Below are 27,567 nucleotides of genomic sequence, written 5' to 3'. Positions count from 1 at the left end.
TCCAGGCATACTTTCTTCCCAGGTCTTCCAGCTATTTCTGATGTGACCTCTTACATTGTGTTTGTTGCTTGTCTTTCTGTAGAGATAGGTTGCTACTCAGATACATTTTTTTTCTTTTTGTTATCAGGGCTGACGTGATAAAAACAGGAGAGAAACAAGGAGATACAGAAGGAATATCCAGAAAGTACTTCCACACTGCAAAAGGCTGGCGTAGAAGAATAAAAGACAAGGTAAGTACTGGATCTCTACTAAGGACTGGTGTAAGATATTATCCATCAAATACTTCAAACTAACTGATTCAGTCTCTCTGGTCATGAGTTTATTGGCTGCAGTACTACTTCTGAGTCAGCCCAGGTACCAAACTATGCTGTAGAGTAAGTCAAAGGCAATACAATAATAGTGTAAAAGTTGCAGGAGCTGAATGCAATTGCTGGAAATGCTATTGATGGCATTATTTATTTAGTAGACAGATTTTAGAATGGGAATAAGGATTTGTCTGTCACCATCACATCAGCCATCAGTTCAGCACTGCCCTAGGCAATGGGTATGCTGTTACTAATTTTAGTTTGTTTTGTTGTCATTCAGTCCAGATAATTTTTGAGGTTCATTTAGTTGCTGTTAATAAAAAAGAAAGACAGAAATACTGTGTAGTGGCAAGGCAGGGTACTCAGAAATCCGCTCCTCAAATCATAATCCCTTCAGTTTTTGCTAGTGACATGACAGCAAGTTGGTTATTTCCTTTGGAGACTTGAGCAACAACCTGACTTCTCTTCATGACTTGGTGCTTTCTCTTGGGGGACCAATGTCACAGCCGCAGACTGCATCGCGTTTGTGCTGCCTTCAGAAAAAGTACTTCCGATGCTGAGTGCTGGAGGGCTCATGCTTAAGAGGAAAAGATGAGAGAAAATGCACTAGAGGTACTCTACTCAAAATAATGATTGAAGATGAATGAGTTGCAGTTCTGCACGTAGTCTCTAAACGCCGTCATTAGAGCTAACTGGGTAGTGGACTAGTAAAAGAAGGTGTGGCCTTTGCTCGAATTGTGATTAAACTGTGCGATTCACTTCCGTGGGAAAGTGAGTCAGAACTTTCTGAAATTTGAAAAGACTCTACCTATCACTTCCTTATTTATTTGCATGGTATTTAGAGCCCAGTGAACAGAGATAGCTAAGCTGACACAAGAGGTCACTTCCAGCTCACAATGGCTTTGGGGCACAGATTATTCACCTGCCAAAGTAATACTTTGTTCTTTCCTAGCACCATTCCAGTATTGTCACCACTTTACAGTTATTAAGTGCCTCTAATTCCCCCTGCTGCCCTGCATGTTGCCTTTGATGTAGGTGAGAACGGATCTATCCATTTTACAAATGTGTGGTGGGCTGACCCCGGCAGGATGCCAGGTGCCCACCAAAGCCGCCCTGTCACTCCCCTCCGCAGCTGGACAGGGTAGAGAAAATATAACAAAAGGCTTGTGGGTTGAGTTAAGGACAGGGAGATCACTCAGCAGTTGCCATCACGGGCAAAATGGACTCAACTTGGGGGAAAAAAATTAAAATTTATTACAGACAAATCAGAGAAATAAAACTTAAATCTTAAAAGCACCTTAACCCCACCCCTCCCTTCTTCCCAGGCTTAACTTTACTCCTGATTTCTCAACCTTCCTCTGCCAGCGGTGCAGGGGGACGGGGTCTGTGATCTGTTCATCACACATTTAGCTCCTTCCTCCACAGAGGAGGGCTCCTCACACTCTGCCCCTGCTCCAGCGTGGGGTCCCTCCCATGGGAGACAGTCCTTCATGAGCTTCTCCATCTCGAGTCCTTCCCACGGATGCAGTTCTTCAAGAACTGCTCCAGCACGGGTCCCCCATGGGGTCACAAGTCCTGCCAGCAAACCTGCTCCAGCCCGGCTGCCCACGGGTCACAGCCCCCTCTGGGCATCCCCCTGCCCCGGCCTGGGGTCCCAGGGGCTGCGGGTGGGGGTCTGCTCCCCGTTACCCCCCGGGGCTGGGGGCACAGCCTGCCTCGCCGGGGGCTTCCCCACGGGCTCCGGCGCCTGGAGCCCCCCCGGCCCCCTCCTGCCCTGGCCTGGGGGGCTGCAGGGCTGTTGCTCTCCCACGGGCTCCCTCCCCTCTCCCCCTGCAGCTGCTCTTGCGCAGGAACTTTCCCCCTTTTGAAACCCGTTATCCCAGAGGCGCTGCCAGCGTCGCTGCCGGGCTCGGCCTTGGCCAGCAGCGGGTCCGGCTGGGAGCCGGCTGGCATCGGCTCCATCGGGCACGGGGGAAGCTGCTGGCACCTTCCCACAGAAGCCACCCTGTGCCCCCCACTGCCACAGCCTTGCCAGGCAAACCTAGTACAAAATGATAAATGAGTGAGGCACTGAAATTAAGCCACTGACCAAAGGATACACATTAGGTCAAAAAGGGTAGAAAAAAGACGGCAGGAATTTGGATGCTGGTTGTCTTCTCGTGTCACTAGCATTATCACATAATTGACTTTTCTTGCCATAAAATGTCCAGAGCTGAGAGTTTTCTAAATACAGTGATTTTGTTTGTGCAAAATAAACCTGGTACAAGCCCCTGACAGCATCATGTGAAGATCCCAAGATAGCGCTGAACAAGCAGGCTCTTCAAGTAAGGCGTAGCAGTGTCTGCAGCATCAGTGCAGCATCCAGGAAACTAGCCAAAGTGGATTGCCCTGCTGAGATTGCTGTGCCACTTCCAGGGCTTCAGGGAGACCAGTGCCAGGATTTTGTGGCACTGCATCATGCTCTGTGGATGCACCCAAATCTTCACTGATCTGCAGCCAGGAGCTCCCAGAAGCAGCAGCACATGTGCACAAAAAGGGCAATGCTGCTTTTGTGCTAGTATAGCTACAGTTTTCATTACTTTGAGGAGTCTTGCCTTCGTTTCACGCCAGAACACAGAAGCTTTTAGACAAGAGAGACCCAGCTGACAGTGCAGTCTGCAGAGTTTTTCTTTGCTTCCCTGAATGAGGAGTGCATTTACCAGACTCTCCTCACCCTGCTCCCCATTCAGGTCAATGAGAAACCCCAGCGCGTGTGGGGGCAGCAGAATGAGAAGCAAGCCGGGTTGGAACTGTTGAGTTTGCAGTGCTGTAAAATCAAGTCAGAAACTTCACCTACGCCATGTGTTTACACCCAAGAGCTGCCTTGCATGCATTGAAAAGCCGCTGGCAGGATGGCCTCCAACCCTCCTGGGCCGGGTGGCTAGCAGGGTTCATTGCCTTGTGCCCACTGAACAGCGGTGGGGACCACCGGGAGTGCCGCATTGTGTAGCAATAAGACATTTGTCACGGTCTGAGATGGAAATCCTATCTGGTATAATTATTTTATATTAAAAGATATGAAATGATATGGAAGTATAGAATGTTGTACATTAGCCAAAGAACAGGATATTCATCTTTACTTTAATTTGTAGACTTCATAACTTTGTTTGCATTCACTACAAGATAACTACTGTACATTCCTGAAAAATGACATCTTGCATGAAAAGACTTAACAAAAGCCACAGTGCTGATAATTTTCCTGTGGATCAGAGAGGACAGATCTCTCTGTGGTTTCACAGATGTGGACCAAGGCTCGCCTTTATCATTTTCAACTAAATTGTAATGCCATCATGGCTGCACATTAAAGGAAGTTTCTCTTGATGAACTATTTTACTCAGTCACATGAAACTTGATTTATTCTCCTGGACCAAACATAAAAAGGGAAAAAACTTCATTTGAGAAGCTTGTTTGGTTGGCATGCAGACATAGCGAATGTTTTAGAAATAGGTATATGACTTTATTTATTTATTTTTTTATCTGCTGTTGCTCACCGCATCTCAGATTTTTGGAAGCTGTTTGTGGGATTATACTTTGAGAGCTGAGAAACTGAAGATAGGGCGCTGAGTAACACATGTGTAGGAAGGCAGTAATATACTGTCATGGATTATTTTGAACAGTGAGGAGTAAAAAGTATTTCTTGGAGGACTTTGGCAGAAAAGTGTATAGTGCATGCGCAGTTGGCTTTCTGGATGGTGCTAAAGCAATATTAATCAGATTATGTCCATATTTTGGAAAGCCTGTCTGGCACTGTGCTAGCTGAAGTTGCACCTACACAGGGAATGTGATCTTCTGTTAATGGCACCTTTAGTCCATCACCCAAAAATGTAAGAAATCCCTGCGGCTGAAAGCCGTATCTTCACAGATTTGGAGAAGTAATAAAATAGATATTTAAGATCAAGAGTTTTTCCAGACTCATGACCTATTCTTGTACTTGTTCCCAGTGTGCTTCTGCTCTGCGGTTGAGGCAGATTTTCAGATATGCTATACCCAAAAATAAATGCAATTTCCTGTTCAGTTTTCATGTTTGCACTTCTAAACACTTGCAATCGGGACTTCAGAGAGGTGGACTTTTCGGTTTAAAAAATGTAAAAATACCTATTCTTAATTATTATAACCAAAGAAATCCATTAAATTTGCAACTTGCACCTTAGATGTGCCATCAGCATTGATTTAGGAGTCTATGTTCCACAAACTTAAAACATTTCAACAGATTAAAAAAAAAAGAAACAAAACTCAATAACCTTTAAGTCATGTAATGATAGTTTAAAAGAGCATCAAGTGAACTACCAGGGAAAATGAAAACCAGTAATCAGATAGAATCATTACTCTATATTATATTCCACAAGATCTAAATTCCTGTATTAAAAAAAAAAACAAAACAAAACAAACAAACACTAGATATTAATATTTTAGTTGTTGTTTTTCTTCCTTACCCTGGACATATGGCACTTAAAACTGTGCACAGACCCTTTGTAAAAACAGTGTGAGTTAAGCACAGAGTACTGCTTAGACATGTAGCTTTAACTGTGAATTTCTTTGCTTTGGTACCAGAGGGTCAAAGTCAAATTTTAGGTGTTAACCAAACACGGGATGCATTTGGTTGTTTTGCCATCAATTTTTAGCACGTGAGAATTTTGATGACTCTTAAATAATTAACTGTTTTTAATAAGTGTCTCAACTGTCTCTTGGTTTCCGTTTGTCCTTGTGACTCTGGCAAAGCCCTGCTTTGGAGTGGTCTCTTGAGGCTGGCTGGTTTGTGCGTGGCTCAGAGGTGGGCACTCCCCCCCACCAAAACTTTTCAGTGATGACAAATCATAACCGGTTGGAAATGAATCGATTTGCAAGGCCTGTTGCCAGAGGTCAAATTTGCAATTGCATGGAAATGTTAAGGTGCAATTGCTTCAGGCTTTAATGAACTCCAAAAAGAAATATGCAGGCCTGTAAAGCTCATCCATTAGATCCTGACCTACAAATGGCAAGGAATAACAGCGACACAACCAAGAGGTATGCTGACTAAGGGAATTACGTTGATACAATTAGTTTTACAGGTTTTGGCATTTAATCCTGATGTCTAGGCAAAAGAGAGAGTGCATGGAAATTACAAATGATGGTACGAACGGTGTTTCCGATGATGTGTGGATTTTCTCCTGCTCTCCTTTGTCCCATGCAGCATCGGAGACAGCTGTTCCTCCAGCTTTGGGAAGGAAAGGGTAGCAGCACTTGGTGGCCGCGGCAGTCCTTGGCTGATGCGCGGGGGGCTGTGCCCCCCAAAAAGGCAGCTCTCCCTGGCCCCAAGGATGAGCAGCAGCTGGGGACTTCCCCAGCCAAGGACATGGGGACAGGGCAGCGTTTCTTCTCACATCTCCTGCCTTCCCAAGAACACGGAAGACCAAAAGTAAGAGTAACTTGAAGAGCTGTTAATAGATTGCATAAACCAACATGAGCACAAAGAGGAAAGTGATCACGCTTCAAATGAATTAGCGGGTCTTTCTAAGGGGAAAGTTTCTAATGAGAGGAAAGTTTATTTTGTTTATGAGGTTGGGGTTATATTGTATAAATAATATTCACCTTTCTTTTCACAGTAAAAATTCTCACCTTGCTTGCGACCCCTGAGATTTTAATTTAAAAAGTAGTTACCAGACACGGTCCAGAAATAAACACCCCTGTCTGAGTACACATTAATTGCTGGTGTCTGCAGGCGAGTGTCTGCTCCAAGTATCTCAGCTAAGCTCTCCCTTCTAACGAGACAAAGTTCCCACAATCCTGGAGAGCTGAGAAATCCAGCTCTGAACCTGCAGCTCCACCTGACCTCGAGCTGTTAGGCTGGGAAGTGCCCACTTCCACTTCCATGCTGTTTTGTGAGGTTTGTGCTGATGCTGCGATGAAGAAATGCTGCGAAGGGATCTGGCATGCTTCAGTGCCAGGTACAGAACAAACAAACAAACAAATAAATAAATAAATGCAGTTCTCATTTGGCACAAACCTCCTAGAAACATAAATAATCAAAACCTGATTAACAAACTGGTCAGTTTAAAATGAAAATAATGATCTTCCTTTGCCTTCCTGCTCCCATCAGGATGATCACAAAAGGTTATCTGTTTTAATAAAACAATTACACTCAACAAGCTGGCTTGTTTGCCAATGGGAGGGTTTAGTTTTTGCAACCAGAGGGCAGCTTCCCGGGACATCTCACCCCCAAAGGTCCCACCCAGCTGGTGGCCAGGGTGCTTTCGGACAGGTGAGTGCAGGTCCCAGGGCCAGCTCTCAGCCAGAAAAGAAAAGCCCTGGCAGGGCTGGCTGAGCTGCAATGCCCGGCGCTGTGCGGTGGGTGCACAGGGAAATGGATGGGACTGGGGCCTCCCATCACCCTCCATCCCTCTCATGGCCAAAAGTTACTCTGTAGGGGTTCATCGGAGGTGAGATGGTTGGGAAACAAAAAGAAGAGAGAAAAAAGCTTCTTATTTGTTGAGAATCCTGTTTTGAGCCTGGGTATCAAGAAAAGCAGCTCTCTTTGTATGTAACATGGTACATTACTGTATTTTTTTCTCTTTTCTGCCTTGCATGGTTTGGTTGTTGAGGTTTTTTTATATTATTATTCAAGGGTCAGGTCATTGCTTCTGAACCTCTTTCTCAAGAACTGCAAGCAGTTCTGTTTGTATGTAATGTGGTACGTTAGCGTATTTTTTTCCTCTTTTCTGCCTTGCATAGGTTTTTGTTTTCTTTTCTTTTTTTTTAATTCGAGGACCAGGTCATTGCTTCTGAACCTCTCTCTCAAGAACTGACACTTAAAGTGCAAATGAAGCTAATGACAAGAGACAATATTTTAATGTTAATTAGATATTTCATGTGTCTTAGTTCATCAGAGCAATATTGCTCTTTTATGTATTACATGAAAGCAGAGCTTTAGCTTGGAGGAAAACAGGGAACACAGTCAGTCATAGAAGTAGTATTCTCGGTTTTGTAATTATTAAAATTATTGTTACATTTAGGAAATCCAGGAAACTTTGAAAAGAAGATACTTAATAATAATAATGGAGCTACTGCACTATAGGAAGCCCTGGCAAAGCCTTTACATCTTTTTCCTCGTACATGAGCTGGCATTGTAAAAGCCGTAGCCTTCCAAGCTCTTGCTAGGAGAGCAGACGGGTTTTCTGCAGAATTATATTGCTATATAATGCAGAAACCAGGTCTTTCTTTACCTACATTCCCCCCTACTTCCTTTCCTACGACATATTACCTTTTTAATTGTTATGTTAAAACAACAATGTGAGCTGCTAACACTGTGCATCCCGGTGAAATGGCCTAATGATGATGTTCACCAGAACTAGGTACATAATGTACAATATTTTCTGTGAATGTTTGCATTCCTTGTGGCTTGGTTGCTGCTCCTTTTGTGTTCTTTCAGTGGTGATTTGAGAAGTTGCATTTCACTGCCAGGAAGTATTTATACAAAGCAAATTTCAAAGTTGTGCACATATTTGAGGAAAATGAAATTTAAGGCCCTGTCACAGCAATGAGCTCCTTCCAGAGAGACCTCATGTGTGGACCCTGAACGCAGAAAACGCCTGGAGAAGGTCACTGCCTTGGCGGGATCTGCATTCAAACCCCCTTCCATGATGTCGGGGCTGCAGACACTCTCTAATGCAGTGGTATTAAGGTAGGTTTTTAAGAGGTTAAAAAAAAAAAAACCAAAATCATGTTATGATTTCCTGACCATTTGTGTTTCATCTGGACTTGCTTTTGAGATCACTCTGCACAGAATAAATACGTTAAAAATAATATTTGTAAGGAACAACAGGGAATTTCTAAGTAAATTTGTATATATTCTGGAGCAAGGAACAGTTTTTATTTAGCAGCTGGTGTGGGTGCCCACACCTAAGAAGAGCAGCAGTGTAAAAATGTAGTTAAGCTTTCTATTTTTGTCCACAGCTAGTATTAAAAAAAAAGAAAAAAGAAAAAGTGTTAGGTCTGTGGTTTTTTTAGATGTTGTAGAGAGCAAAGACACAACGCAGACTGAATTCATTGAATAAAGTAGTATTGCAGATGATTTGCTTGGCTTGGAACAGCCTCGCCACTTCATTTTCACAGTGTTTAATTACACTTTTTTTTTTTTTTTTTGTTCCAAAATCATGTATCCTCGAGGATAATCAAATTTATAGATAAGACTTTCATGTGAAAGTGGGGAGGTTTCTTAATGATGCTGACTCAAAAATAATACTAATATCAAAGCTGAATATTTTGCCTAGATGAGAGCGCCAGGGATGAAATGAGGAGTCTGGTCACAAGGGCTGCTTGAGATCACGCTGAATTCCAGAGAGGTTTGGGTTCCATCTGACTGGGAAGCTGGGCTGGGGAGCTCCCAAGGGCCAGGGCTTGAAGCAGGTTTGTTGTTGAAGTGACGAGAAGCTGGGGCATGAAAATCAGCCTGTCCTGGTTTAGGCTCAATGGCAGCACCAGCGTTAGCTCTGGAACAACCTGGGTCTCATTCTTTCCCATTTCTCGATGTATATTATCATTGGAGATGACATGCCAAAAGGATACCAGAAGGAGGATTTATTTTTTAATAAGGGGGAGAAATAATTTCATAACCCAATATTAAACACATGCATACATAAGACAGACATATGTGCTCACACCCCCCAGCAACAGCAACCTTGGTCCTGTAACTGTTTGCTTACATAAAGGAATAAAACTTATGTGTTTGAGGTTCATTAATATACATTAACAATTGTAAATGTTCTGCCTGAGTAAAAGCTGTTTGCTTTACTACTTCAGAGTTTCTGCCCTTTTGGGACGTACAATGGGCAAATCAAATACACTGATAGAGGGCTGTAAGTGCTGTAAGTTATATTTAACTAAAATAAACAGGCAGATACAGACACTTCTGCTCTGCTATAAAAAGACTGCATATGCTCAATGCAGGTTTTCTTAAGGTAAGGGACAGAGCTTAGGAAGCTCTAAGGCAGCTAGATTTGCCCATATGGGAAGGCGGTCTTTCACTGATGATTTTGCAGACAGAAATTGCCCATCTGCACTGTTTGCAGGTGTTTTGAATGATTATATTATTAGCTCTGTCTGTTCAACTTTGCTTTTTTATGGTGGCTTTAGTATTGCAGTAAATAAAAAAAAGAAATATATAAGCAGCCATCTGGTTCCCAATTTTTGACTAGCGCTCTTTGTCAAGAAAGAAAAAAGAATTCTCAGATATTATTTCCTAGTTCTGAAACACTGGCAAATGAGAAGAACAAATCCCCAAATTCTGACCTGAATATAAAGCGGGAACAGAATTTTCTGCTTTTTATTTAACTTGCTCTGATTAATCCATTTAAAAGCAATTGTCTCTGTTCTGTTCTCATTTACGCCTCTGTGAAGTCAGCAGAGCAGTTCTGGACTTACAACCCCCTTTAAGCAGCAGAATCTCCTCCTGCTGAAATCAGGGGAGGGGGGAAATTAAAGTGAAAGCAATCATTGTGAAACCATTTTCTCTTTTTCTAAATTGACAACAAAGGCAGCTGGGAAGTGGCCCTTTCCTGCTGGATTTTACAGGGAGGATTCGCATTTCTCGCAGATATTTTTGCAAAGCACTGACAAAACTTTGCAAGACCTTTAGAAATGAAGAGCGAGCTATTTGCTATCTCAGCAGTAAGTTCCCAATTTTTAGACTGCATTTAGGTTTCTCAGAGCATAATATTTGATTATTGGCAATATGTATCCAGTTAAATATTTCATATAGTGCATAAAGGCCTCTTCTACTCTCGAGCATTCTGTAAGTATTAATGAAAGCAGTGAATTTGTAGATTTATCTGGTGCCTGAATACCTTTCGCTGCAAATTGTTTCGGAGCTGGATTGCAGCTTCACACAGTCATTTAGTGTTGCCTCAATATTCATGAAATCAAAATTATGTATTGAAACGTATGTGGATTGCCAGCAAATCTTCTTTGGAGAGGTAGACTTGTCTGCTCTATGTGCAGGGCTTCAGCGAGGCTTCACCAGGCTGTGGGGGCATCAGCTGAACGCCCTTTGGAAAGACAGTAGCCTGTAATGGACTGTGAGTGATGCTCTCGCTCGAGCTGTTCTAAGAACACCCCAGATCCATGCAGAGTGAGAAGCAAGCAGGAGAGGTGTGCAGGTGGGGTACGAGGTGAACTTGTGCCCTGTGGAACCACTGATCACCTGCACGGTCCCTGGTGTGGTGTGGTGGCACCACGGAGCTGCTCTTTATGGAAACGGACAGTCACAGCAGGGATCTGGCAGAACAACGTTGGCTTGCAGGTTGCCCATCATCATAAAATTTGCTTAAATATCCCCATCCCCACCACTTACCTTGCCTTGCTAGTTTAGAAAGGGTCTCATTTCTTCAGGTCTTTTCATCCTGTCCAGATGATTAGCAATAACCTACGTGTCCTTTCTGAGTCTGGGCAGGTAATTGCTTGGGGTTTGGTTACTGGGGGCTCTACATGTGCGCTCTGTATTTCTGCTTGCTTTCTAACAGTCCAGCTACTAAACTAGAACAACAGACTCATAATAGTTCTTTCATCTTCTATGCATCTATACCATTAATATTCTAGTAATCTGATCCTTGTATCTTTAAATTAATAGAAGTCAGCATTCCTAAAAAGATTATACACTTTTGCATCAGCCATGTGAATCATGGTAACACGGACACTAACTCTTCCTTGTGCCGGCTACACAGGTAATGTAAGTATGGCTAGGATCTCACTTTAATCCTTGAGAGCTCTGTTAATTCCCCAGGTGCCATTGCTAAGGCTGAGAAATCATGTTTTTCAGCAGACATCGTAATCTGTGCACTGCTACGAGACCAGCAGCTGAACAGTGATATCAGAAATCAGGAAGGTAAACAACTCTGGGCAAACTGTGCTCTGTTGTGGGAACTTCTCAGTCAGCAAAGACAAGAAAATGCTTACAGAAAACATCCAGCTCTTCATGTTCCTGTGATATATGTGCTGTTTGTGTGAAGGTAACCCTAAAAAAAAAAAAAAACAAAAAAAAAAACCAAAACCCACACACACAAAAAAAAACCAACACTAAAAAAACCCAACAAACCAAACAACTCCTTTGATTTGTTCTTAGCATTCAGCAGTCTATAGCTGTGTCTAGGAGGGCCATCTGGATACCTTCATTAAAGTGAGGTTTTATTTTGTGTGGTAAGGTCAGGTCTCATGGAAGAGGAGCTCACTGAACAAAGCCAACAGAGGTTCAACAGCTTTCGTCTCTGCTTCCAGTTTAATCATATGAGACACAGCAACCAGGCAGGTTTCCATCCTGCATTCCTGCACCATGCAGTGCGCAGAGAAGACCCTGGTCCCCCAGCCAGAGAAGCTGTAAGGTTTAGGATCTTACTGGTGTGGCTCTACTGTTTCTAATTTCAGTGCTTTTTGGCAGCTCCTGCTCTACTGGGTTTGTCGCTGGCACATCAGCATGGCAGAGCAGCAGGCACAGGCACCCTTCAGCAGCGAGGAACAGGTCTGGACATCCAGTCACCGCTTCTGGGTTTCTCTCTGCTTGCTGAGAGTTGGGTACATTGCTTGTTTTCCTAGCTATGAAATGGGTATAACTACACCTCACAGGCTCTCTGAATGTTATCGTTAAAGACTGGGGAAGAAGTCTAGAAAAGCAGCCTTCTTTTTCCCATTCACTGACATATTTGAGGAATGGTTTGAATTGCTCTGGGATTATCGAGGGCAAAATGAAGTTTGTGGCTGAATATCCACAAGGGAAGATACAAATTTCTGTCCTCTGAATCCCTAGGTCGGATGTGCTTTTGTTGCAGATTTTGTCTCACTGTTTCCATATCCTAGTTGATCAGTACAAAATGACTAAAACTTGAGAGACGGATTTATTTTTTAACTAATGCAAATAATCATGTTGGTTATAATTGTTATTAGGGCTCCTTTGGGAATCTGTTGTTACAAGCACTCAACCCTTTTGTCTCTCCTTTGGGTCTCCAGGCTATGTTGCAATTTATAAAGATACCAGACCTTAGGCTAAATCAATGTCCTTAGGGTTATGAGATGTTGCTAAATATCAAAACAAAATCCCAGTGTTCCAGTTCTTTAACTTCACTGTGTTTAATTAGCCATTCCAATTAACCTCCCCTTTGTGTTCCCTCATGTTTAAAGGGTTATATTAAAAGTACTGTAGAATTAAAGCCATTTAAAATATGCTGAGTATATTTCAAGGCTTTCAGAAAGCCTCTTACATGAAACTGTCCTCATTTCAGTTTTGCTAATGACTGGTCACTGGGGGCATATTTTCAAACCTCTGCACCTAGGTTGCAAAAATTGTAACCGTATACCTACATGGGCATCCAGGTCACAGCATGTTCAGATGGGAAATCACTTCTGCAGATCTCTCACCGCTTTGCTATATATGCCTGTGGACGCAAAGGACGTGTAAGTGAAGACATACATGTTCTTGCTCTGAGAATTTAAGACATCACCAAGCATTTAGACAACATTTTTTTGCTCACAGGCCTGACAGAAAGGCAAATACCAAAGCAGCGTTGCTGAATTCTGGTTTCTGGATAATTCCCAGACTTAGGAAATACCAGCAGCGTGAGAAAGATGGGAAAAGCATGGGGAAAAGCTATGCTTCTCACCCCAACTAGTTCAAAAGATAAGATTCCCGTGTTCTTATAGATGGCTGAATGCTGCAGAGTAAAAACCTGTTTGGACAGCAAGGTGCAAGAACAATCAACCCCCAGGGCTCTCCCTGGCCTATGCCCCACACACCTCATGCCAGGGACAGGCAGCGGCAGGGTCTGTTTGAGATGATGTGGTAGGAGGGTCTCCCAAGCTGTTTCTGTAGTCTTTATGAACCCATGCATTCGTAAATGTATGCTGATAGCACTCTGTGAGGTAGGAGAATACTATTATGCCCATTTTATTATGCCCAAGGGTGACTACGTTTTTTAGATTTATGTTGTATTAGGCAGCTTTTCACTTATTATTCTCTGTGCCTAACTCTCTGGATGCATTTTATAAGCCATGAGGATTTAACTCATGGGTATGGATTTTGTTATGGGAAAGCAGGTACCTAAAAAATCCCTGACCTGCCCAGTGTCATTCTGGATGTCTGGGGCAGAACTGGGAGCAGAAATCAGTCTGTATATTTAATCCCTGACTCTCCCCTATGTAACTTTCTCCAGCAGTTGTCTCGAAAGACAATTTTAATTCATACTTTTGTTTGTTGGAGGATATGAATTTCTCAGGGGTGAAGTATGATGATAAAACAGCATTTATTTTTCTATTATTTTCTATATTTGGAAGGAGCTGAGATAATTCTAAAAGCAGGCGACAGTGTTATTTTAGCTAAATGTGTTCCATCAGGGAGTCTGTCTTTAGACCTTCCTTTGGTCTTTGTAAAAGGCAAAGAGGGAAAACAAAAGAGATGTTTATTTTATTGAAGCTGTGATATTAGAGGCTTTCACTTAAGAAATCTGTTGGAGTCTGCCTTTGTTTTCTAAGACAAGGTCAGTTAAAATATGTCATATTTTGTGTTAAATAGTTTGATGGCATACATTCAATAAAGATATTGTCTGGTGTCCTCACTGTATGAGTCGCATGAGTTACAAAGGACACTAAGAAAAGCAAAGATCCGTTTCCCTTTCCTTCTTCCTCTCCTCTGCTTTTCACTGGCAACAGTAAAGTTCAACTGCAAGGCATGTGATTGTAATATAATCAAATAACCTGCTGGTGTCTCATAAAACAGTACTGGTTGTTTAAATGACTATTCATAACAGACTTAGATGTTTCATAGCTGGTGATAGTTTAAGACTCAGATAACATCAAATCAGTTAGAGTATGAGCTTAAGCTCCTTTGAAAAAGTACAAAGAACAAAGCCAACAGCGTCACTGATGACTGACTAGTTGGGGGAGATGAAAACAATGAATATATTTAGGATTTTTATCAAGCCTGCCAAGGAATCTCGATGGGAGCGGCTATATAGGCATGTGATAAGCACCACAGAAACTAGAGATACTGAAAGCTGAAGAATATAGGACATTTAGTACATCTAGCTCTGTTTTTTCACCAGCCACTCTCTAGTAAACCAGCTTGTACAGAAAAGAGGGACAGCTAAATACATATCATCCTCTAACAGTTCTTAAGGGTGCATTGCTGGGAAATCCTCACGGGCAATATGATCACTTTACATTGTATACTGACTTTGAAGCCTGTGCAGGGAAAGAGCGAGCTGTGGTGCTGTGTGTGCCTGTGTGCTGAGACTCTACCAGTGCCCCCGGTAGGGAAGACCCAACCTTCTGCCTTTTGCACAACCCTTCCTCAAGGGTGTTGCCACAGCAGGTGCCACTGCTGAAGCTTGGCTCAGAAGTAACTGTTTCATAGCGAGACATTCCTACAGCAGCATGGCTCTGCAGGGAAGCTCATATTAGGGAATAAAAGTATTATGTGAGAACTTCAATATAGAGAAGTATTTTTAAGATTCATTTATCAGTTTATTGCTGCTCCACTGTTGAGCTAACCTGAAGTTTGGTGGGGACAGTGTTTATGAACCTCATACTTAAAAGAGCAAATTTGGGGGGGGGGGGGGGGGGGGGCGGCGGGGGGGAAAGAAGTATATGTAACGTTGATCTTTGAAAGTGCATCATTTTGTCTTATCAGCAAAGGTACATTCAAAAATCAGACAGTTGCCACTGAGAGTGAGAAATAAAACAACAAAAAAATATCCCTCCCTTTGCTTCAGGCTCTTGGATGCACTGGATTAAGTTCATTGCTAATTAGACACAATTGTGAAGCACAATTATTTATGAACCTTCAATGGGCCGAATTCATGAAAGGAATAACGAGTATATATTTTCCTTTTGTAGAATTTTAATGAAGAAATGGCATTACTATTCATTATTTATCCACTTTCAAATTGTAATGAATAGTTCTACTGGCAAACACCAAATTTCTGTATTTACAGAAAGGCGGAACATGTGTGGATAATAACACAGTTCAGTATGTATGAAATTCTGTATTTCTATAAATATAGAAATAAAGAAATTATCACCACGACTATTCATTACAATTTGAAAGTGGATAAATAATAAATAGGAATAACATTTATTCATCAAAATCCTCCAAACAGAAAATATTGAGTCTTTCTCAAATAAATCCAGTGCGATATTTCTCTGAGAAAGCTGGCTTTTACGACAATTTTGTGGGTTTTTTTCCTTTTGACATTATTTCATATGCAGCCTTTATCCTAAATGCATTTTAAATAACATTAACCCATGTGTTTTCATTAATAGTTGAAATAATATACGGTGGTGTGAAACAAAGCCGACTTGGAGATCCTGTCTTCCCCAGCTGAAGAAACTCCTCGTAGCACCGTTCTGACCATGGGTATCTGCCTCCTAAAAAAAAGATGCTTACACCCACCTCCCCGAATGGTATCACGGGGCGTTCACACATACCTGATGCAGGTGTGTGAAGATGAGGATGCAAATGGAGCACTGTGACCCCCGAGTCACCCACCCAGCTCAGCTCCTGCTGCAAAGCCCGCCGGACCCAACTGCTACGTGCACTTTACAGCCAGACAACCCAACAAATGGAACCCAAACCTCTTCAGCACTGGCAACCTGGCACGTGACATTCTGAAGCACTCAGCGGCACAAGCATGACTACATGGTTTGCCTCTGATGGTTTTTAACCTAATAAGTGCCAATGTATGAAAGAAAATCTAAACTAAGTTTTTCCCACAGCTTAGTTTAACATGACTGGAAAGCAAGCCCGATGGATGTCCTCTGTGCAGTGTCACTCCTGTCCTCCTGCCGTTGCTTTCCCAGTGTCTCCTGCAGAGGTTTGCCATCCCCCTGTCCACAAGGCCACAAGGTCAGTGCTGAAGGCTGAATTCAGGTAACCTAAGCAATATCATCCCTTGAAAATAAACCTAAGGTTTAATTATATATTGTATTAATTACTCTTCAGAAAGCAAAACCTTCAATACTATTTTAATTCCTTCTACTAGTAATTAAGCTCTTTCAACCTAATAAGAACATAGAGATTGACTTTTTAAACTCCAGTGGAGTACAGAGTATTAGAAAAAGGCCTTGCAGATGAATTAATTGACAACTGCCAGGCAAAGAGATGCCAGCTTTGGCAGACAATGCTTAATATTTCAGCCCAGCGTAGGCTGACCGTAGGGCTTGGCCAGCTGGTTCAAGTCCCTTGCAGTCTGGGGCATCTCTCACTCTGCTGAACAACAGATCTGTTGTTAGAAGTTAATCCCTTAGTAAAGGAATATTTTTTATAGCTAAGAATCTGAGGTCCTGATAACTCTCACCAAGTTTAATACAAAAGAAATTTAATCTGCTGGTTATGACTTCTTTTATTAATATCCTGCCATTTGATTTAGACCGTGACGTGGAGAGAACACATAGTTTTGCAGTTAAAAGGAAAAAAAAAATGCCTGGCTTTAGAAGCTGAAAATTACCATCTTATCAGAAGTTTCTGGGCACGCACATCAAAAGTTCTCAGGACAGATGGGTGGAAGAATGGGTGGCTGCATGGATCCATGGATAGTGAAGAGACCAGAAGTCCCAGAAGGATGCACTGTCATTCTCTGCAACTCATCAGATCAGTCACATTTTTATATATTTCCTTTGCAATGTCCATTTTACCAGGCAGAAGACAAATTTCAGTCGACCCTAGATAGGCTCTTCAGCATCCTGTTGCAATGTGACATATGAATGGTGCTGGTTACCTGCAAAGGAACTAATGAGGTAATTTCTGAACAATACTCTTCTGAAGGATCATTAAATGACGGTGAGTACCTTCATGTGATAGTTTGTCCCTCATTCATGTAGCAGTGCAGTTTACTGGTGTAGGTTGTCACAATTTAGATGTGGTAATTAAATGTTCAGTTTGACACCTAAGATTTCTGAAGGAAAATATTTTTAACAAAATGAAATACTGTTCAAGATTTACTCATGTTTTGTCTATATGCCATAGAATCTCGACCATTTAGATGCCATTAGTTCCTCTGCTGCCTGGCTAGCCACTGTTGCCTTTGGTGATCCAGCTCGTCTAAACGCTACAGTGGTGGCAGTGCTCTTTGTGATGGTTATGTGAACGAGAGATTACAAGTCTTTAAACACAACATGTGAACTTCCAAGATTTACAGAAAAGTCCTTGTAAAGAAAGAGAAATGGATTCAGCTGACCTCCAAGGGACCAGTTACCTGTACAGTGATGCTGCTGCAAGGAATCGAGACCCAGTTACATGGTGAGATGTTCCTTTGATTTAATGACATGATGACTACTGTTTAGTGTTCAATATGCACATACTTCTACATGAGTGTAGCCCATTGTGGTCTCTTCCATCCAAGAATGGCAGCAGAAAAAGCAGTCCAGAAAAGTACAAAACTGGTCACAGGACGTTTCTTTTTTAATGCTGTTGTATGTCTAGAACTCAGTTTATTTTGAAGGAAGAAATTTAGTAAGTAAAAACACTACTTACTTAAAACACTACTTACTTTACACAATTTTCACCAGGATTTGAGACACTAAGAGGCATGACCGTTATTTTAAAGAAAACCCTTTTGTTTTCAGGAAGTTATATCCTGTTGTATATTGGGTACGGTGTGGGCTGAAGATGTCTTCTGGAAAGCTGCGGGAGGAGCTGATGTTTGCCTGGGAACACAGCCGACCTTGCCATGGCTGAGGGCATGGCAGCACCACAGTCCTCTCCCGGGGGGCTGCCGGGGGGGCCTCCCCAGCCAGCTGCAGGGCAAGTGCTGGCACTGCCAAACCTGGCAGGGCTCTCCTGTGATTGCACCCAAATAGTTTCTGGTTTGTGTCCTGCTCCTGTGTAACATGGAGAGGAAAATCCGAAGGCTGGTGGGCAGGGCAGCGCTTGGGCCTTTCAGCGGCTCTTGCTCTTGAGCAGCTTAAAGCAGGACTTGCTGTTGGATGGAAACCACATCTGCCCAAAAGGCCCCGCTGCATTTTACATGCAGCATTTCAAGGGTTTCCACGTGCTTCTAAATAGCTGAACCAGGTTATAACCCCACAGTAATCCTGGCCTCCCTCCTTCAGGGCTCAGTTATAGGTGATGGCACGTGGTCCTTGCTACAGTCAGATTAGCTTAAAAACATCTGTTTGGCTTTGGTGTTTTGAATCTTTCTGCAGCAAGCTGCTTTTTCTTGCTTTTCAACTTTGCTTTGCTGTATGTAACATTTACATCATGATCTAAAAACAATTTTACACGTAATAAAGTTTAACTATTTGATATTTTTCACTTCAAAACTAAATAACAGACATTTAAGAGAATACTCTTTGTTTTAATGATACACATGATAGTATTTTTAAACACCAAATGACATCCACAGTAAATCTTTTGGTCTTTCTCTAGCAAATACTCTATCAGTGAAGTTTGCCCATATTTACGATTTTTTTTCTTAAGATGTTTTACTGCATTTGGTAGAGCTAACATCTGCTTCTCCAGGGACTCGCCTATTTATGACAATTGGAGATGTTTTTGAAAACTATTTGAATTAAACTTAGCCTGCTCAGAAGTGTTTCCACAGGAGATGACTGTACATATACAGCTTTCACTGATGACATTTGACAGAGCTGTTAATCCCTCTTGACTCTGATGTATGATATCACATTACAGGAGCTGGAGCAATCCAGTGATATATGCACATGCAAAATAACATTTACCGATTAGTTACCGTTTGTTCTGTTCAAAAACAAAAACCCTGAAACAAGGTGTTTCATCGACAAAGGAAGGAGACAACGTTCCCTATTAATATTGCTCTTCACCCCTTGAGGTGATGCTTTTCCTCCTAGAGGCAGGGGAAATCCCCACTGCTGTGCCTGGTGTCCAGCAGTCGCTTGGTCATAGCGAAGGAGGATGCACAGGCACCTGCCCGGTCCCCACGTGCACTGGCAAACGCTGCCAGACCCTTCACAGGGCAGTGACAGCCCACATCTCCCCACGCCACCTTCTTCCATGCTGTAGCACAGACTCGTCTTTCAGGCTCCACCAATTTTTGCTTAAATTTCTACTTGCTCCCTTTTTGGAGGCTATGCAGGTAGAGGACGGAGTCAGCCTGATCTCTGCAGGAGTCAGACTTTAAAGGCTGGCCAGACCCTTGGGAGCCATGTGAGCCCTAAAGAACACAGCTCCAGGAGGAGAGGATGCCCATGAAGCTGGTGACAGCCCTAGTGTTTCCCTCCTGCCCCACGGTGAGCAAAGAGTGTTGCAAGACAGGTAAGCAAGCAAGCCATGCGCACAGCTGCCTTTCAGAAGTGAAATGCTCCTGATATTGCTACGGCACCTTCTCCTGGCGCAGGGCAGTGGTGACTTGCTTGCAGGTCCCACTGCACTGGGCTCCTCCGGCACGGTCCCTCAAACAGCAGCCACATTCTTCCACCATTTGGTCATAGGAATTTTGCCAAGGCTTTTGTTTCAGCCTTCTGCAGAATGAAATCCAAAAGCAGTAATTGTGAAAAGAAAAGCATTTTTGCCAACTGAGTCTGTTATCACATCAGCGGCCATATTCTTGTGTGTAAACTGTATTTTAAAAAACCCAACAAAACACTCCAAAGTGCAAGAATTCTTTTGGGATTGTTACTGATGAAATCTCTTAATTTCTTTGAAGAGTGATGGTCCTTAGAGGATTGCCATAAGTCATAAGAAAAACAAGGTGTTGCAATGTAATGTAACATTATGATTTAAATGTGGTATTGTCTGATTATCATTTCTCTTAAGTGCTGAATTTGCAGTGCCTTTTTCTGCACACTCTTAAGACACCTAACACAAGAAAAAAAAAGAAAAATCTCCAGACGGTAGAAGTGATGCTTCTGCTTTAAAGTGATATTTTTGGCCATCATAAATTTGATTGCAAATATAATTCTAAAGATGACACTATTTATGTTGGAAATATTAAAAAAATATTTACAGTTGTTTTCAAGTCTGTAGATCAAAGTATTAAATAGGGTCTTCCCCCATAGCCTTTCTGGTCTTTTGCTCATATCTGAATCTTTGCTTTTTTGGTCAGAATGAATTATCCATGGCAACATCAAAAAAAAAAAAAAAAAAAGAGGGAAAAAAGAATAATTTTTCTTTGATGAAGTAAAACCATTTAAAGTTGGATGACGCGAACCAACGTGGACCATAAGAGACCTCTTCAAGTAAAGAAAAATGTATTGATTCCTGAATATACCATGTCTTTGACTTTGTCTGGAGGGCGTTTCCTTGGTCAAGAAGACCAGGTCTTTTCACTGATTACATATTATCCCTTCTGCTCTTCCATACGTCTAATTATTCCTACAATTAAAATAGATTGCATGATCTTTCATCTAAGTCTTTCTCTTTAAGAAAATGAGAATTTAAACCTTAATTTATGAACTCTGATCTTATTAACCTTTCATTCGATTTGCTTCTGTGCCTTGATCTTGTAAACAGGCTATTATACTTGCTGCAATTTTATTCAGTATGTGCTATTTCAAGACACTCTGAAACCTAAAGCTCACCTGCACAACCTAAACATTTTCTGTCTTCTGCATCCTTGTTTAGTGTTCTGAGTCCCATAATTTGCTTCAAGTCTTAGGAAAAAAAATCATTAAACAATCTGCGTTAATAAATAGGGACTTTGTTGCCTTTTTGCCAGTGGTTTCTCAAGAAATCTCTTTCTGTCCAGAGCACACAGCTATTCTTTTTTGCCTCCTCCCGAAGGAATTTGTGCTTTCCCTTCCTGCTGCTGTTTCTTCAGACATGCTTCGTTTTCTTTGTCTCTGCTATTTCCATCAGGCCAGACTGTCTTTATTTCCTTTTTCCCCCCACTGTCTTCATTCCTTTCCTCCTCCTATAGGTATCAGGACCTGAGCTTTTAAAAATCAGTCATGCTGCTCCTTTCCCTCCCTAGTTTTTACTATCTTATTTGTTCATCTTGGTTTATGAATGTTCTGTCCTCTATTCTTTATTCCTTTATTGCAGTCTTGCTTCTTCTTCCTTCCCTTTAATTTTCTAGGATTCTACCTTGTTCTCTGTCTCTGATCTAATTATTGCCTTGGGTTCCTCTCCCTCTGAAATGCCACATCTGCCTTTGGCTGCTGATGGGCACTTCTGCTTTCGTTCTCTTGCCTGTACTCAAGATGAGGGAAGCTATTTCCCAAGGATACATAGGTACTTCTCTCAGAGTCAAGAGCTATGCGCAATTTAGGCTTTTTTTTCCCTTCTCATTGAACACATCCTTACCCATGAATTTTCAGAAGAGACCATTTCCCTCCTCTGTGAGTTGGAGACTTGCAGCTGTCCCAGGGCTTGCTGAGCTGTGTGGTCTTAGGCTCGGAGGACTGCTGGGACTGTCCTAGCTGATGCTCAGCGGGCATCCTACATTAACTGCTATTTACCACTTTTTTTTTTTAACTTGTTTTGATAGTTCCATTGCTGGGAGAAAATAAGTAGCATTACTGGTGTCGCCTGGGTGTTTGCTGAAAGCTGTGGGATGTTGTGGAGGTCAAAAGGTAGCAGCCCACAAATATTGTCCATTGTGGGACAGAGAGCTGCGTAGCTCCAAAAGAAGTTCAGGACTCTGCAAAGATGGAAAATGTTCTGTATTGTAAGATGGGATTTGTGTAATTTCTCTACAAAGCTTGTTTTGTTTAACTTAGTTATCTTAGGCAAAGGAGAAGTGGAGAAGGGCTGGCTGGCTGGTTTGTTAGGTTTGTAATATTTATTTTTAAATAAATTCCAGAAGGTAGGTGCTATAAAAATGAGAAGTTTGACCTCGGAACTATTAAGAAGGAAAAAAAAAAAAAAAAAAGAAAAGGAATTTTGCAAGAAGAAAAATTCAATAATATGAGAGTTCTAGGGGAAGGCACCATCAAGGGCACAGCCAGGAGAATTAGCCTGCTTTGACTCGGTTGTAACTGACTTCACCATTAGTAGTTCTGACTACTCTGGTTTTACTTTTGCCCAACTATGAGAATAAAAAGCCCATGCTCCAACACGTGCAGAGGGCTGGAAGGATGGAGACAAGTGCTGTGATTTCTCTGAGCAGTAGCATAAGGCTGGAGTTCTACAGGCTGTGTTAAAAGATTGGACTGAAAATACTAAATCAAATATATATGCAGGAGGCATAGCTGTGCTGGATCGGAGAATTTTTCTACTGTTGATTCATTTAAAATATGTCACAAAGAAAGTCGTTAATACAGTGAAGAAACATGTTTTTTCCCTCTGCTCACTATTTGCTTTCTTTGTTTTCTTTCTTTAATTCTGGTGGGTTTTTTTTCATAGTTGCTAGCTGCAAATTCTTTCTCACCAGTCCCTAGGTGCAAACCAAATCAACCTGCCCAAGTAGGCCTGGTTTGGGGATCAACAATTATCTTTCATGATTCATCATTGTATTAGTATGCTGCAAATGTCAGTACTTTGTTTTTTCATTCATTTCCAACGGCTGCATACAGCCTTTTCACACACCGTTGGTTGCACCAGTGAAAATCCACGGTAACCAGTTCATTAAAGAGTGGCCTGCTGCACATGCCTGCATAGACACACCTACACATACACGTATGTGTCTATAACTTTTTATGGGAAGCAAAGCAGGACTCCATCCATATTTCTTGTACAGAGGGGACAGAAGTTAATTTGTAGGTTGGTGAGAGAGAGCTTGTGACACTGCACTCCATTTCACATCAAGAGACATTAACTTGAAATTACTGTTTCCAAGGGAAACACTTATGACTCAAAGCATTAATTTGCATTAGCCCACGATAAGGCTAGCCTGTAAATTGAGTTATTGAAAATAACTCGCAACCATAGCACCAAGGAAAGAATTAACTAGGAATGTTTTCCTATAAACATAAGCTGATATTTTTTTCCAGGTAGTTAAAATACTAAAAGTGTGCAAAATGTAATCAATTTAGTTTCCTAGTAAAGTCATTATTTAACAAATTGTCACTGTGGAAGTAATCAGTTTGGATAAATTTGCGTTGGCTTGGTTTTATCTCCTCACTTTTTAGTTTCATGTGAACAGCCTATTAAAACCTGTGGTTTGGGGCAAGCTCTACATTTTTCTCTTACAGCTGTGAGGACAATGGTCATTCTTTACAAATTTAGTTCAAGGTAATGTGATGTTCCAGCCAATCTGGCAGAAAGATTTATAACTTAGCAACTAGGAGCTAAATTTTTGTGTTGTAAGCAAGTCTGGTCTCAGGCAAATTTCACCTCTTTTAAACATCATGAAGAATATTTAGGAAAATCTCCATAAAATATGGTCTTTATCCTTCGTGTGCTCCTATGATAACCACTCAAAGTGAGTTAACAGTTAGCAGTATCAATAACTGAAATCTACACCAGTGAAATTATTCTAAATCGTTACTGATTACCAGCTGCACATGTACCACCACTGTTTTAACCACCACATCTCCCCGAGTAAATATAGTCAAGCAGGTTGTTTTTTTTCAATACTCACTCGGGTTTCCATCCTCACTCAGGATCACAGCTTTGATATGAGAATGGGAATGCTTGCAAATTTTCTTCTCTTTAAAAGCTTATCTTTCTTTCCAGGACCTACCTAGGCTGGTACCCCAGAGGGGAAATGCAGACAACCCTGCTGCCCCTGCAGGCATGCCCCATCTCTGCATATACAGCTATGCAAGAGGCACACACCTACCCGATTGCTTCTTGGCCCTCTCCAAAAGCCCTTCACATTTATTAGATCCAAAGTTACTCTGGAAAAGGCAGGAGAAAAACAGTGTGGACTAATTTTCCAGACTAAGAACCTTTAAATCCAGATGCTCTCTCCTTGTATTACATTACCATCTGCACCCATGCCTGTACTGTAGCAGCAATCCTTTTGTTTTCCTTCCTTTCTTTTCAGGCCAACTGAACGACAAACTTTCAAGTCCAGCAGCACAGACATAGCACGGCGGGGCAGTGAAGAGCCTGTGAGTTTGTCCAAAAGACACAGCCTGGAAGGAGGCTGATATACCGATGTACGAAATTATTTCCTCTTCCCTGTGGTAAGGTGGTGCCTGGTAAAGTGCAGGTTGGCCCTTTGGGCTGGAGGGGGTGAAGCCAACCTGCTGAGCTACCCCAGCAGCCGGGAGATCAATGCATCTCTGAATTACAGGCACGGCTTTTCTAGATTAGAAACACAGGATATCTGGTTTTCTACTTGCACACCCATATGGTAAATAATATGATATATATATAAGAGGCAGGTGACAATGTTACATGTGTAGGTGAAAAGCATTAATAAAGCAGCAGCCCCGAGTCTCGTCGTTTCCCGTAGGCACGGTGTATTTTTCAGGGAGCGGAGCATTGCACTGCAGTGCATTACCCCTGCCCTCTTACATCCTGTATTCTATCTGCCTGCCATGCCCGACAGGGCACCCCGCCGTGTATCTCTCAATTGCTTCTCATGAGTAAGGACATTATTTTTGATCCAAACTAATATGTAATTATCTATTTCAGAATGTTTTATTAGGAATTAGGACCCTTTTTATATTTTAACCAAACATATTCATTTCACAGCATGTTAAAAATCATTTTCTCTCTCCTAACTGTGTTTATCCTTTCTCCGTAATATTTCACAGCTGAAGTCCTTTTCTAAGAGAGCTTGAAAAATATTATCTGGTTTTATTTTTTTTAAATTGAGCATATATGGACAAAATCTGTCCTCTCCTTTTTTGTCCTTAGCATTCTAAAATGTACCTGTGTTCAAATATTAAGAAATAAAACAAATATAAATTATGCATTTTCCAAGTTAATTTAAAATGCATTATGCACTGCTTTGTTCTCTGGAATTAGTATTATTAAGGGGACAGATCTGTATGGATTAATTTTGAGTCAGTTTATTCACTTCTTTGTAATTCAGTGGCAAGGATTTCTGTCCCCAGGCATCAAATTAAAATTTTTACTGTAAGTAACACATACACAATATAGAGCTTTTTGTATTGTTTCTTTGTTTTTCTATCAGACAGCGTATTTACATATTGTATTATTTCACAAAACCACCTCTTTAAAAGTAAACAAAACTTCCCCCCCCCCCCCGAAAATTATTTTAATGTTCCCATTGTCACTGTACCCAACTGGCACCTAGTTCTAGTTCCAAGGGGTTTTTCCCTTTCCACCAATAATCACATAATATTTAGCTGTGTCTTCCCCGAGTTCTATCACAAGCTGAATAACCATCCAACCTCTCTTTCCGTCCAAATATTTTTGGTGGTATTTGAGCTGCTTTTCTATGATTATTTTTTAAAAAACAAGCTATTCAATAATCATTTAAAAGTATTGGTTTATTGTAATAATTCTTTGCACTTCCACGTTTTAAATCTTTATTTTTCCCTAAACTGAGCAAGAAAATAGAGTCTGCTTTCTTAATTAGTCTTCTTTAAACAAAATATCCTTTCATATGCACTAATAAAGACTAAGGATCATTTCTCTCTTGTTTAAATAACTGCTTGCTGTAGTATAAAATTGTAAGAGACATGATGCAGATCAAGATGCTGGCTTGAAGTGGAGAAGAGGAACAAGCAGTGCAATAATAAGCAGATTTTAATGATTTACTATAAATCAGCATTTTTGCCCTGTCAGTGAGATTGAAGAGGCAGACAGCTCCTCACATGTCTGCCTAGCAAATGTCTTCCTGATGAATCATGTGCTCTGAATCACTGATCACAACATTCAAACAGCACATCCAAATAATGAGGAAAACATATACACAGCATTCTTATGGCTAGTCTAAAACTGCAGGAATATGTGTTTTTAGTGGTGTGGTAGTTAAACCCCTACATTGATACTGTGTCTGTTCAGCAGAGGGAAATATAAGGTTAACTATTGATGCCCTAGCTTTGCTTGCACTTGTTAAACCAACAGTGAAAATCTAATCTTTAGGTACTCTGCAGGAGAAAAGAAGGCAAAACTAGACAACAATGTGTATTTTTAAGTATTTGCCAACAGAGAAATGCATCAACTACTTATTGAGAGAAACATCATTGCCATTAATTAGCAAACTACCAAGGCTATTGTTTTATATACAGGGTAGGTCAGATGACCATTATTAATAATTTCAGTTGGTCACTAAGATAACAGTGGTTATAAAACGTTATGTATTCTATGCCATAATACATACTGATCCTCCTTGCAATCCTGTCAAAGGTTACAGGTAACTACATAATTGTCATTAAAATCACCTGCAGGGGTGGGGTGTCACTGACTCAAGTTCTCCGCAGCAAACCTCACAGGCATTTAAGGATGCCTTGGATACAGTGAAGACTCTGTGGGGGTGAATGGGATGAAGTGCAGCCCCAAAAGCTCTGGGAGAATTAAGGAACGAACTGCGGAGTGGGGTCTAGTCACAGCCTTCACAGGCAACACTCCCACGAGGAGCAGCGGGGCTTAGAGGTGTTAGACAAAACTTCCCTGAGTAAATATAGGAGCTGACCTACCTCTCTCCTCCTTGGATTCAAGAAGGCTGATAATTTGCCCAGCAGTGATAACTGTGGTAATTGTTGTCCTCGATGGCAGGAGATGTTCTGGCGAGGCTTCCACACTGCTGCAGCGGAGTGAGGGTAAGCCCATTCACAGGTCGGCACGGAGGACCTCATCCTGCAGCTCGCTATCTTGGCTGTTTGTGGATAATATCAGGACTTGACTTTGGCTTCCAGCAGTCTCTGTCCTTTAACCTTTTATTAACAACATCATTTATTCAGCAAACAGTTATGAAAGAAATAACTTTGTGTTAGTAGGAACCTTGGATTTAGAGACTTAAAAAAAAAAAAAAAAAGATTATTCCAAGTTTGGTTGTGGTGATCTTTTGAAAGATAGCAACTTGTGATCCTTAGTCTTGCAGACGGTAACTTCTGCATTTATTACTAATTTTCTGTACTGCTCTAAACACACCGTGCATATTTAGTTTAAAATGTGTTAGTACCATTTACATACACAGTATTTGCAGTTCAAGACATCCTTATGCAGACTTAGTGAAAGGTTTTTTTTCTGGAGATCCTGCAGATGTGCTGGCACTGGAAATCCACGGATGGTTTTCCTCCACATCCCTGCATCCTGCTACCTCCCTGATGTAGAACCACAACATGTGTTTTTGCAAGAAGCTGCTGTCTATTGTTTGAAGACATGAAATTCAAAGTCCTCATCTTTTCTAGTTTGCACTCAGGGAAAAAATAATAATGGGCTTTTAAAACAATAAAACGTCAATGTATTTTAAACATGACCATGTCAGGC

At 41.5% G+C, this 27,567-nt stretch overlaps 1 long non-coding RNA gene across 4 annotated transcripts; it reads left to right on the top strand.

The window, feature by feature from the left end:
- Positions 1 to 135: 135 nt before the first annotated feature.
- On the top strand, positions 136 to 27,106 carry LOC114011600 (uncharacterized). Of its 4 annotated transcripts, none has more exons than XR_008749839.1 (8): positions 136 to 230; positions 5,515 to 8,001; positions 11,137 to 11,323; positions 11,749 to 11,882; positions 15,621 to 16,203; positions 16,995 to 17,595; positions 19,400 to 19,587; positions 24,203 to 27,106. It is a non-coding gene; the product is annotated as an uncharacterized LOC114011600 (long non-coding RNA). The 4 variants fall into 4 exon arrangements; XR_008749837.1 differs by having other exon boundaries at positions 16,727 to 17,595; XR_008749838.1 differs by having other exon boundaries at positions 15,621 to 17,136; positions 17,323 to 17,595.
- The last annotated feature ends 461 nt before the right edge of the window (positions 27,107 to 27,567 follow it).

Source organism: Falco peregrinus, chromosome 14, assembly GCF_023634155.1.
Source record: "Falco peregrinus isolate bFalPer1 chromosome 14, bFalPer1.pri, whole genome shotgun sequence".
NCBI lineage: Eukaryota > Metazoa > Chordata > Aves > Falconiformes > Falconidae > Falco > Falco peregrinus.
The sequence above is the reverse complement of the archived record's forward strand: the minus strand, read 5'-3'. Positions and strand labels throughout refer to the sequence as shown.